Source organism: Spermophilus citellus (genome assembly GCF_964194105.1).
Source record: "Spermophilus citellus genome assembly, chromosome: X".
Lineage (NCBI taxonomy): Eukaryota > Metazoa > Chordata > Mammalia > Rodentia > Sciuridae > Spermophilus > Spermophilus citellus.
Window position 1 is genome coordinate 6,609,916 of NC_138190.1, and position 12,236 is coordinate 6,622,151.

Consider the following 12,236-nt stretch of genomic DNA (forward strand, 5'->3'; position numbering starts at 1 on the left):
GGAAAACTTTTTTAGTAAAGGGTCAGATAGTAAATATCTTGGGCTTTGCTGGTTATATAGTCAGTTGCAACTGCTTAACTCTGCTGTTGTAATAGGAAAGCAGCCATGAACAATACACGAAGGAACTGGTATGGCTGTATTCCAATAAAACTTTATTTATGGACACACAAAAAATTGTATTTCATATCATTTTTCACATGGCATGAAATATCCTTTTGATTTCTTTACAGCCATCTAAAAATATAAAATTTATTCTTAGCTCATGGGGTACACTTAAAGCAGGCAGGGAACTTGATTTGGCCCTTAGGCCACAGTTTACTACCCCTGATTTCACAAATAAGCTACTGCAATGTTACAGATATTCTACTAGGTATGATCACATACAAAGTAAACTGTATATGGTGGGGATGAGGGGGACATGATTTGGTGTTTGTCCAATTAAGTTGACACAATGGAGGAAAACAAGGCAAAGTCTTTCAAACCTCAAAGGGAGGCAATTTTGTGTGTATGTAATTTTTAATTTAGATTATCCATTTACATGTCAAAATTGATAAAGTTAGTCATCTAAGTTGGGTCTAAAGAGTTAGTATATTTTTCTTCTAATTGCAAATCACTCCATCAGTAATATCTTTTAGATTTTAAAGCAGGAGCTCAATTTACAAATTTTTAAGGGACACTATAAATGGAAGCAAATAAAAGAAAATGTCTAGGAGATGTTGGCCAAAGGATACAGAATTTAAGTTAGACAGCAGAATAAGCTTAAGAATTCTATTGGACAACATGGGGAGTATTGCCAATAACAATGTGTTATATATTTGAAAACTCCAAAGAGAGTAGGCTTTTGGTATTCTTTTTTTTTAAGAAAGAGTGAGAGAGGAGAGAGAGAGAGAGAGAGAGAGAGAGAGAGAGAGAGAGAGAGAGAGAGAGAGAGAGAGAATTTTTTAATATTTATTTATTTAGTTCTCGGCAGACACAACATCTTTGTTGGTATGTGGTGCTGAGGATCGAACCCGGGCAGCACGCATCCCAGGCAAGCGCGCTACTGCTTGAGCCACATCCCCAGCCCAAGCTTTTGGTATTCTTAACATAAAAAAGGTAAGAGGTGATGGACACATTAATTAGTTTGGATTTTGCCATTTCACAATGCATACATATTTCAAAACATCATGTTGCATACAATAAATATACATAATATGTCAATTAAAAATAAATTTTAAAAAGTTTCTAGGGATGTGATTCTGAATGTTTTCCTTTTGATAGTTTTAGGCACCAGAACTGCTAAACACAAGACAATAGGAAAGACTAGCAATTCTGCTCAAGCAGTAATACCATTCAGTCTCTTTCTACAATATTCCCTAGTGTCTATTCATATGTAATTACTATCAATTTATGGGAAGTGATATCAGTGGGAGGACCCCCCCCAAATCTTACTTTTTTTGCTCAGTGAGGTCATGATGAAATATATATTGGTATCCATTACAAAAACAACTTACTCACCAAATTGGAAAAGCAATGGGGTTAGATAGATTGGCACCTTGTTAAAAAAAAATCAGTGTTCTCAAGATAATTAAATTAAATGCTGTAAAAAAGTGAGTGAATTCCCTTGTGTGCCAGATTCCTGCCTATGTTTAAGGAGTCCTTGGTTGATTCCACTTGCCATCTTGTACCTTGGTTATCACTGCACTTCCGCAGGTAGATGCTGTCCTAATAGCCTGGGCTTCAGAATAAATATACATGGAGCAGAGCTGACAGAAGAGCTACACCCTCTGAGGCTGACTGCTGGACATAAGGTCAAACTGCTGAGCTCTGATTCAATAAGCCAACCAACTTGACCCACAAATCCATGAGGATATGCGATGGTTCTTTTAAGCCACTGAATGTTAGTTTGTTATACAGCTTTAGTGTGGTAATACTTAACAGGCACAAACACAATTCTACATTTTAGAAAACACAGCTAAAAAGCACCCATTTGTGTACCTATATGCACAGGGCAGAGATCTTATGGAAATCTCCAGGGTTCTCCTAATCCAGGTTCTTCTTAAGTTCCTTACAAGAGTTTATGGTCCCTACATGGTGGTATTATCCACCTACCTAGTTGAAAGCAATAGGTTCTAAAATATATTCTCTCTTTCTAATAAAATTGAAGGCCCAATCATATAGTGAAACCATGTAATAACTGAACTATCCAGTAAGAGGATGCCTATGTTTGCAGAATCAGAGAGCATCAGCACTTTTGACACCTTTATTTAAATGGTGGGAACCAAATATATGCAGGAAGTCTTTATAACTGTGTCCCAATGATAAGGTTTCACTCTGCAGCCATCCTGAATAAAAACAACTATTAAGGTTTTTTTGAACCAGTTCATCTTGATAAGGGTCAAAGTTTTCCCCAAGAGAGGTCTATGAACTGCCACTCCCTTTTAAATGAATGAATAAGACCATGAATATAACCATGAATATCAGGGTTTGCATAACTGTTGTGCTGCCCAGAACTGCAAATCCATGTGGGACCTGTGTTTATCCTTGTTCATACATACTTTTGGAAAACCATGATGAGGGCAGAGTGCCAACTCTCATGTACCTTTTCCAGGCTGCTGCAAGTTCAACCATGAAGTGTCATTACTGAAATGGATGTTCCATTAGAACAATCATGCAAAGAGGGAACGTGGAGCATTCAGGCAGGGCTAAACATTGACACATTTCAATCAAAAGCGCTTTACTTGTGAAAACACAGTAGTCAGAGTCATAAAATCATCAAAATGCTCAGCTGAAAATAACAAAAAAGAGTGTTCTTTATTTGTGGTTGCATATATATTGCTGACAATAAGAAAATTGAAAGCTTCTCTTATCTCGTTCTCAATTCACTTTACTTTCTCCTGTTGTTTCTGGACATTTTTGGCATAAATGATCAATGGAGACAGGAGTGTTTCCACTGTGTGGGAAGGACAGTGAGAGTAATTTAAAAGATGTTATCTTAAGGGGAATAGGCCAGAGATCACCCAGATCAGGGATAGGGGGAGGAGGTAGGGTGGGTATGACTATTATTATTATTAAAAAGTGAAAAGGTTTTAAAAACAAGACCTCAAAGTTATCATCTCAAGCCAATGACATTGAATAGTCAGCTGTTGCACAGTGGTTCAAGCATTCAGTCTCAGTAGTGAAATGAACATAGAAGGATTTGAGTCTTAGTCTCCCTATTTACTAGCTGTGTGGCCTTGAGACAGATAAAGTTGGTGTCTCAATCTCCTCATATTCAAACAGGGATGATTGGAGAACCTCCCTCAGAAGATTAAGTGAGATATATAGAATGTGCAGGACTTATGGAAACTATTAAATAGATATTGGATGTTGTTGTTGTTGTTAGTATTATTACTGTAAGTTAAACTAGGTATTTCTAAGAACTCTAAATCACTGACTAAATTCACTAACATTCAAGCACAATCTAAGCATCAGACACATGCTACAAATGGCCAAGGAAACAGAGTCAAGATATGCCTCATGGTTCTGACCTCTTCCCCCTTGGATTTTACAGTTTTGTTATAAATATGCCTTCTAAAAAGCAATTGTTAGCAAGATAGATATTATGAAAATGGCAGCACAGGGAATTAACAAGAAGGAGAAGTGCTTTCTGCAGTTAAGATTAAAATGCGAGTTTTATCTTTGCCAAATTAACTAGGTTACAGGATGATTCAGCTGCAATTGTTTCTTAAGCAGCAGTGATAAACAGCAATCACTTTTCAGTCAAGCATAAATTACTTTGTTTGTGTTGATGTGTAACTTTAAGGGTTAAAATCTTCTACCCATCAACCAGAAGAAGCTCAACTGATCCCTCCATTTTTATTGTTTGGAAAACAAATGACATTAGACTATTATTATGGACTTAGAGGGGGAAATTATCTATTGCAATTCCCACTTACATTAATAAATTTAGACCAGAGCACTTCTGAATTAAGTATGGAGTTTACGTTAGTAAGATATATGTAAAATATATCACTATCTATGAAGTGAAGATTGAGTTCTTTAATAGGCTTTTAATATCGATATCCTTAAAGGCTTGTACATGACATAGGTGGAGTTGGCATAATGCATGACTCATTTAAACATGGTAATTAAAATAATCCATGGGAGAGATAAGACATCTTAAGAAATTTCTGTAATACTTTCAGAATTTAGGAATTTTAATCACATAACAAACCCCAAACAAGACTACACATGCTCAGGATGATATTTTCTGTTTGCCAACACCCTCCTTCAGCCCACAATAAAAAAGAAATGAAGCATCCTGCCTTCCTTGCACTGGTCCCTGCTTTTCCATGCCACACTGGTCTTACTTGATTGGCTGGGTTTGGTGCCAGAAGGAGACAGGTGAATAGGAGGCCAAAAGGTCACGGTATGGATTATGCACTCCATCCCTGCTTCTCTAGACTCCCCTGCTGCAGTCCTCTGTGGAGACATTGCTGGCATCCTTTCCAGCTAATTCTGGAAATTGCTGGGCTCTGGTACCACTGCTCCCTCCCTGGTAACAGCATCCTCAAATTGCTAATCATTGGGTACCTCACACTCCTTGCTGATTCCTTAAATCTGTCAATATATCACTAATAGTTCACTCCAAGTTAAGACTTCTTGAGTATTTTGTTTGTTTCCTGTTAGGATCTTGATTGATCGACACTAAGCCCTTCTCTGTGAATTAATAGCTAAGATAGGAAGATGCCTTATATTTAGAGATAAAAGCAAAGACTAGTTTACATTTTGTTCAGACCATCAAAATTACATCATAACACTAATAGTCCTGTTGAAAGACATGTGTGTACTCACTAAAATACTACTACATGTTACCATTTTCAAATTCTTCTAGGAAACTCAACATTCCTTTGATGATTATGATTACTCTGTGGATCTAATTAAAGTGACACCATCACACTCAGGACCTAAGGCAATATACATGGCTTTGTGTCTGTGTGGAGCAGCACCTACCTGGCACAGGGTCACTCAGGAAATACAGAGCCAAGGTATTCCCCAAGATGGCAAGATGATCTTGGCTTCTTCATTGTAATGGGAGATTTAGACAAGTTTTTAGCAGATATTTCAATCAGCAGCAGAAAGGGGTCATTCAAAAATATTTTTAAAGTTTATTCATCTAAAATTCTATTGCTGTTCTCATAACAACTTCCTCCCAAAGCATAACTCCAAATTCTTCTGGAAACTTCACTGTAGAAATCTAATTCAGCTGACACTCTAAATACCCAAATATTACTACATTTTTAAAATATAAAAGTTCTAAGAAGATGTCAGTCAAGAAAGTGAAGAAAATCCTGATGAATTTTCATTTCAAAGGGTCATGGAATCTTTCAAGGAAACTAAAATTCCAAGAGTCCTTGGTAACAATAACCATATTTGAATGAATGAAGTAGCTTTATACTTATGGCTAACTTTTGGGTACTGGGACACATCCCATATAAACATTCAGGTAGTTACCACAAAGAGAAAGGAACACCAACCACTGACTGGTGACAGTAATTTTTCATTTGATTTATCTTTACATTTTTTTTTTTTTTTTTAGTATTTAGAACGTACTAAGAAAAAAACTCAGGAAAATTATCTTTGACAATATGGTTATAATCAGAAAATCTGAGAAGGTATTCAATTAGAAGATATTAAATATATTGTATCTGTGGGAAACATTTGTAATTGCAGTCCAAAATTTGGCAAATACCCAAGATTTTAAAATTTATTTACCCCCCCCACCCATCATTTTGGAGCTTTCAATCTAAAGCAGGCTGTGTCTATTCAACAATGTGACCAGAAGTTCAAAAGGGCCCCTACAACCCTCAATGACAGAACATCAACCAATCACCTGCTGCTCTAGGTTCTTAGGAGATATTTAACCTTGATAGGTTTGAGAGAAAAGAATTGGAAGCCACTGTTTCCCTATTTCTCCCTTTTGTATTTCTTTCAGCACTTCTTGCATTGTTCCCAGAGCAAACCTATTCATATCATGTCCTCCACCAGCGGGACAAAAATCAGGCACCTTGCTCCTCACTTTGGGGCAGTTGCAGATTCAATATTCACCCATGAAAGCTTTCTGAGATTTCCTCAAGTACTCATTTGAAGATTATAACTTCTAATTGTAGCCCCAGGCCTAAGAGATTTGATAAACTAAATTAGAATACAACTTAGCTAAAGTATGACAAGAGAGAAAGAAGACAGGAAACATTAAAAAAAAAAAAACGGGGTATTGAACCTGAGTGTACTTTACTACTAAACTACATTTCCAGTCATTTTAATTTATTAATTTATGGTGTTTTTTTTGAGACAAGATATCACAAGTAGCTGAGGATCTTAATAAGTTGTTAAGGCTGGCCTCAAGCTTGTGATCTTCCTTCCTTAGTATCCTATGATGCTAGGATTGCAGGCATGTGTCACTATGCCTGGCAGAAACTTTTTTTAACCCAACATTAGGAAAACCATTAGCATCAAGGGGTGAAGGAAAAAGGGCTCAAGGTGCCAAGGCATCTAGAAGGACCAAAATGCCCTTCCCAGAGTAATCCCCCAACAGTGGAAAACATGCTGTTTATAATTGTGACTCACATCTAGCAAATCTAACTCACATTTTGTCAATTCCATCTCTTAGAAAGCAAGGAAACATAATGTGCCATGCAAAATGATTTTCAAAAACATTAAATTTTTTGATGTCTATGGAAGTACAATTAAGTCAGAGTTTCTTGATTTTGGGACTATTGACACTTCCAGGGCTGAACAGTTCCTTGCTGTACTGTGTGGTGCATTATGTGAAGTTTGGCAGAACCTCATATCTCTACCCACTAGATGCCAGCAGCACCCCCACAAGTCTTGACTATCAAAAATGTCTTAAGACATTGCCCTAAGTCCCCTGTTTGAGAACCACTGGCTTAGGTTACCTTGAAAGGGAAAATTAAGGAACATATTGGCAGACCACTCAATGGAGATGAAGCATTCCTGTACTTCCTATATCCTTAAGGGTTCAACTGAAATAACCACTAGGGTAGAAAACAAAGAAAATCTGTACTAGATTATCCAATTCACCTGGGGTAAAGTACTATCTTACAGTCTCTGGACCTGTACTACTAACAAATCAACTTTTGTAGGATATGAATTTGCACTTGCTTGAAGAGTAAGTGGTTCACCATGAAAATCAATCAGTGGTTTCTAAATATAGCTGATATAATAATCACTTTCAAAGCTTTTTCAAATTATTGATTCAATGTCTGGTCCTTGGAGATTCATATTTAGTGGCAATTGGGTGAAAACCAGAAGCCAAAATTTAGCATCTCTTCTCTCCCTGTATCCCCAGTCATCAAATGATGAAGAGTTAAATTTGGAAACTCCTGGTGTAACCTGTGTTAAAAATGTTTAGACAGCCAGATTCATCTACTCATACATACTTATTGGGAGCTACCTTCTGTGGGAGTCTGCTCCAGACAGTGGGGATACAATGGGGAAAGGCAGATGTCTCTGCCCTGAATAAACTTCACATCAGTTAAGAGATGGATGTATAACAATGGATGTACAACATGAAACCAAGTAGTGATGCAAACAATGAAGGCAGTGGCTCACATAATATGATCAATGGCAACTGAGTGGGCTTGGAAGCACTTCAGAAATAGAAGTCAGGAGAGGTGACAGTTTTCTACAATTTGAAAGATGCAAAAAGGCATGCCACACAAAGAACCTTCTGGGCAGAAGGGACAGCAAGTACAAAGGTTTTGGACAGGAATGAAATGGTGAATTTTGTGAAACAGAAAGGACACTGATGTGGCCAGGTAACAGCAAGGTGGAGGAGGGTGGTAGGAGGCAGAGGATCATGTAGGAGGAGGTGGAAGGCCAGGGTCATGGATGAAAATATTCTAAGTGTAATGGAAATAAACCAGAGAGTTTTAAGCACTGCATTTCACTATTTCTTTTTGGTTTTAAAAGATTACACTGGTCACAGGGGTAGCCAACCATTTACTGAGATGAGAGAATCTGGGAATTAGACAGGAGAGGGGGGGAGTGAGAAATGAAGAACTCAGTGAAGACTTCATTTGACTGCACAATCACATCACAACCAAGTTGAGAGTCAAATGTATTCAATCCAGGGTTATCACAATGTAGGGAAGAGGAAAAGTAAATAATAGAAGTTCATGTATTTCTTTTCAGATGATTGGCAGGTATCTCTACTATGCAGCATCCAACAGAAATGTGATTATTTTTCAAATAATAGTATATAATGAGTAGCTTAAAGGATGGGAGATGTGATTCTCTAAGATGATGGGGCTTCCAGACCAATGAGGAGTTGTCTGAGAAAGGCTCTGACTGTAGCGGGAAAATAGTGATGCTGGGAGGAGAGGAGGTTAGAAAAAGCATCCACAATTAGTAAAGATATTAGTTGAAGGGATTCAGTAATCTCCCATTTATTTGTACATTGCAAGATTTTTGCTTTTATGGGAACCCAAATGATAAACAAACAGAGTGATATAAAAACACTTTATAAAGGTGAATTCCAGGCCATGCCATAGGTCAGTACAAGTTCTGCAGAATTTCTAGATGTTTCCACTGGCATCAGTGATGGATAATAACTGATTCATATCAGAACAGCCCTACAGCAGTGCCCAGTTCTTGACATATTCAGAACTGCCCAACATTACTGAACAATTAAGTGAAACCAATGACTTCAAACTCTTTGAAAATTGAATGTTCATTAGGAGCTACCGTGGAAACTTCTGTACTGTGACCATAGTCATTCTAGGTGAAAAGAGGCTTTCTATCAAGGTAAGTGGCTAACACTTCTGGTGGGCTCCTTAAGGAAGGGTTAAGTGGAGCAGGGTATAGTCAGCATCTGATTACAAGGTTGTGGTCACAAGCACAGATGGTGGGGTGACCACACTAAACAGGAAGTGAGATCAGCAACAAAGAAGCACAGAAGTCGGCCAGTACAAGGGAAGAGAATGAGCAGCTTGGGGTGTCCAAAACTAGGCCTCACCTACTGGATTTATGCATTCAACACATATTCATCAAGCACCTACTCAGTTCCCAGCACCTTACTAGGTGGCAGAGTGACAGCAAGGACAAGAACCATCAATAAATAATATCTCCACTGAGTCTTCTACCTGTCTGTGAGACAGAAGTCAATGACTTTCTTTTTCTTTTTCTTTTACTTTTCTTTTCTTTCTTTCTTTCTTTTTTTTTTTTTTTTTGAGAAACAGGAAAAAAGTTTATTGCTTTGCTAGCAAAGGAGAAACACAGGTAACTCCTGTCCCAAAGGCTGTGATCTCAGAAGTCGATGATTTTAAACCCTTAGATAGTAACTGTACAGGGCATGTGATCTCCCTTTCCCCACCCAAGCTGAGGGTAAACACAGGTTGAGACCCTAGGAGAGAAAAGACATCAGGAAGTCACTGGACCAAACTTTTTATCCAGGGCTCAGTGGCCCATGCCTGTAATTCCAGTGACTTGGGAGGCTGAAGCAGGAGGATCACAAGTTCAAGGTCAGACTCAGCAATTCAGGGAGGACTTAAGCAACTTGGTAAAACCCTATCTCAAAAACAAACAAACAAACAAACAAATAAATAAATAAAAGAGCTGGGGATATAGCTCAGGGGGCAAAGTGCCCTGAGGTAGCACAAAAGTAAGTTACATTGAACTTAACGGATATTTAAATTTTGTATTTTTTTAAAATCTGTACAATCATATTAAATACCCATTTGATTATGTGATTTGACAATATTGATGGACACATTAACTCTCTGAAGGCCCCATATCTGGTTGTTACTTTGTTACTGTGACAGAGGGGATGGGGAGAGAAATAATTAGGTTTAACTGTCTCAATCATCTCAATGACTCTGAAGAGCACTGTAGGATCAGAGTGCCTGGACAAAGCTCTCAGGTCTGTTAACAACTATACCTGTGCTACCATGAACACTACTGCTCTGATACTAGATTGATAATAGAAAGTCTGCCTAACCCACCAGTTCGATTTGAGGCTGAAATGGTCTCAGACTGTCTTTAAATACTGTGTAATTTGTATAAGACCATAACTGTAAGAACAATATAATGCCCTGCAGCTTCACTACAAGCACTGCCAGAGCATCATTGGTTTATTCAGGTCATCCTCAACTTTCATACTCTATCCCTTCTAAACCCCATCCACACTAAGTCTGGCTAGTTTTCTGTCCTAAGCATTTCTGGAATATGCCAACTGCTTTCAACCTCCTGCTCTGCCACCGTCTAGTATTGGTCATCATCTCGTACCTCTCTTGGGTCCAAAGACCAGAATTCATTCTGGCTCCTCCTCATCCAGACTTCAATGTTGGGACCAGAGCAAGCTTTCCAAAATACAAATCTGATCAAGTCACCAAGAGGCGTCAAGACAACACCCAGCTGGAAGGCTGGAGTAACCATAAAGAGAACATGGGAAAACCGTGGGAGGAAAGGTTTGGAGAAGATCATTAGCTGCTAACACACATTTTTGTTGTGATGATAAAACAAGATGACAGTTGTACTATACTTTGAAAAAGTGGGACAATTGAGACTGATTATATAAATTTAAAATGCTCTTATCTACTCCAGTGTGTGAATTTCACTCTCTGTACTGCTGAACGTTCATTTTAAAAGATGAGTGAGGTGTTTTTAGCAACTCTTAACATTTCCACTATGTAACTGTCTCTTTGGAAAATTGGTCAAAATCCTGACACAAAATAGATACTCAGCATAAGTTTGTTGAATGAATAAAATGTGAGCCATGGATTTCTCATATGCAGTCTCACTTTGGATGCAAGAAATGCACTGAAGGAAGAACATTAAATACTTGCCCCTGTGTTAAAATTCAAAAGAGACAAGAAGTACTGGAGATGCAGGAAGGGTAATTAGTAATTTTTGAGGGTAATTATTTTGCAGGAGAACAGACCAAGAAAATCCCAAGACCACAGAACAATATACAGCGGGGCAAAACCATGTTGAGCAAAGTAAGTGGAATATTTGTGCTGAAAGACAAACTAAGCTCTGGAATTATCAAAATCCAAATGAGGGAAGTAGAAAAGAGTACAGCATTCAAACAGATTTAAAGATCTTAAAGTTTATGCCAATATAAAAAGCAACAGTTCATACTTATAATAAACATTCTTTCCACCTGTACCTGATTCAGGGTTGCTGAATGTGGCTGCTTTATCATTCTAAAGACTGGGGTCCTAATTAGAATAAATATAGTTCATGCTTGTATAAATATATCAAAATAGATTCTACTGTCATATGTAATTAAAAAGAACAAATAATTTTTAAAAAGAAAAATACATAAGAAATTTTGGAGAGCCTGGATGACTTCTTCCACCTGAAGTCCCAATAAATTCCCTCTCACAGCTTCCTTTCTACAGTCTTAAATCAAAACACATGTACTAGATGATGTGCATTAAAACAAAGGGCTATTTAACAGCAAATCTTCAGAGCTTAAAAGGGGATATTAGCATCAACTTGATTTGAGGTTTCTGGCTTGAAGAGAATGAGGCAGCTGAATTTAAAAAATTAAAATTTTGGTGATATGTTGGGTGAATTTGCAAAATTCAGGCAACTTCATAACATGAATAAACACATGGACTTTTTAAATTAAAGAACCAGTTCTCACCTTTCCTCTTCTACCTACACTCTCATGAATAGAATAAAAAGACCTCAGATCACAAATTAAAGGGCACCAGTACACAGATTAATATCTGGAAACACAGTGGGATGCAGATGTCAAACCCACAGAAGGAGCACAGACTCTAGCTCTTTCAGTGCAAAGCAACCTTTGCTAAAAACTGATTACCCTTGAGACCACTTTAAAGGGTAAATCTCTGAGTCGCCAGTGTCTCTAAAGAAAAGAATAAGCATCAGTAACTCACAAGTGTCTCATTTGGCATTTCAAAGCAAGAAACTATGGCCAAACAGGGGAAAGAGCTGTCACAGGTTCCTGGAACGTTAGCTTACGGAGGGCTTTTAACAATTTTCTAATTCAGGCCCTGATTTTTCCAGAGAAGGAAAGTGATGTGGAAGAGATGCAAAATTTGTCCCATAGTTGATTCAGGACCAGCAGGCAGCACCTGGAACAAGCTGGGGAAGCTCAGATATCTCTGAGCCTACCATTCCTGTCCATGTCAACTACTTTCTTGGGAAAAAAAAAAAATATGTGGGGAGTGGATTTTGAAGGATGCAAATTCCAGACAGATAACTGTCTTCTTTGCCTTATTATA

General features: G+C 37.9%; 1 protein-coding gene across 3 annotated transcripts in view; it reads right to left on the minus strand.

Annotated features, from left to right (window-relative positions):
• The window catches only part of ARHGAP6 (Rho GTPase activating protein 6), a 471,152-nt gene that overhangs the window by 229,436 nt on the left and 229,480 nt on the right, over positions 1 to 12,236 (minus strand). The gene's annotated exons all lie outside the window — the stretch shown is intronic.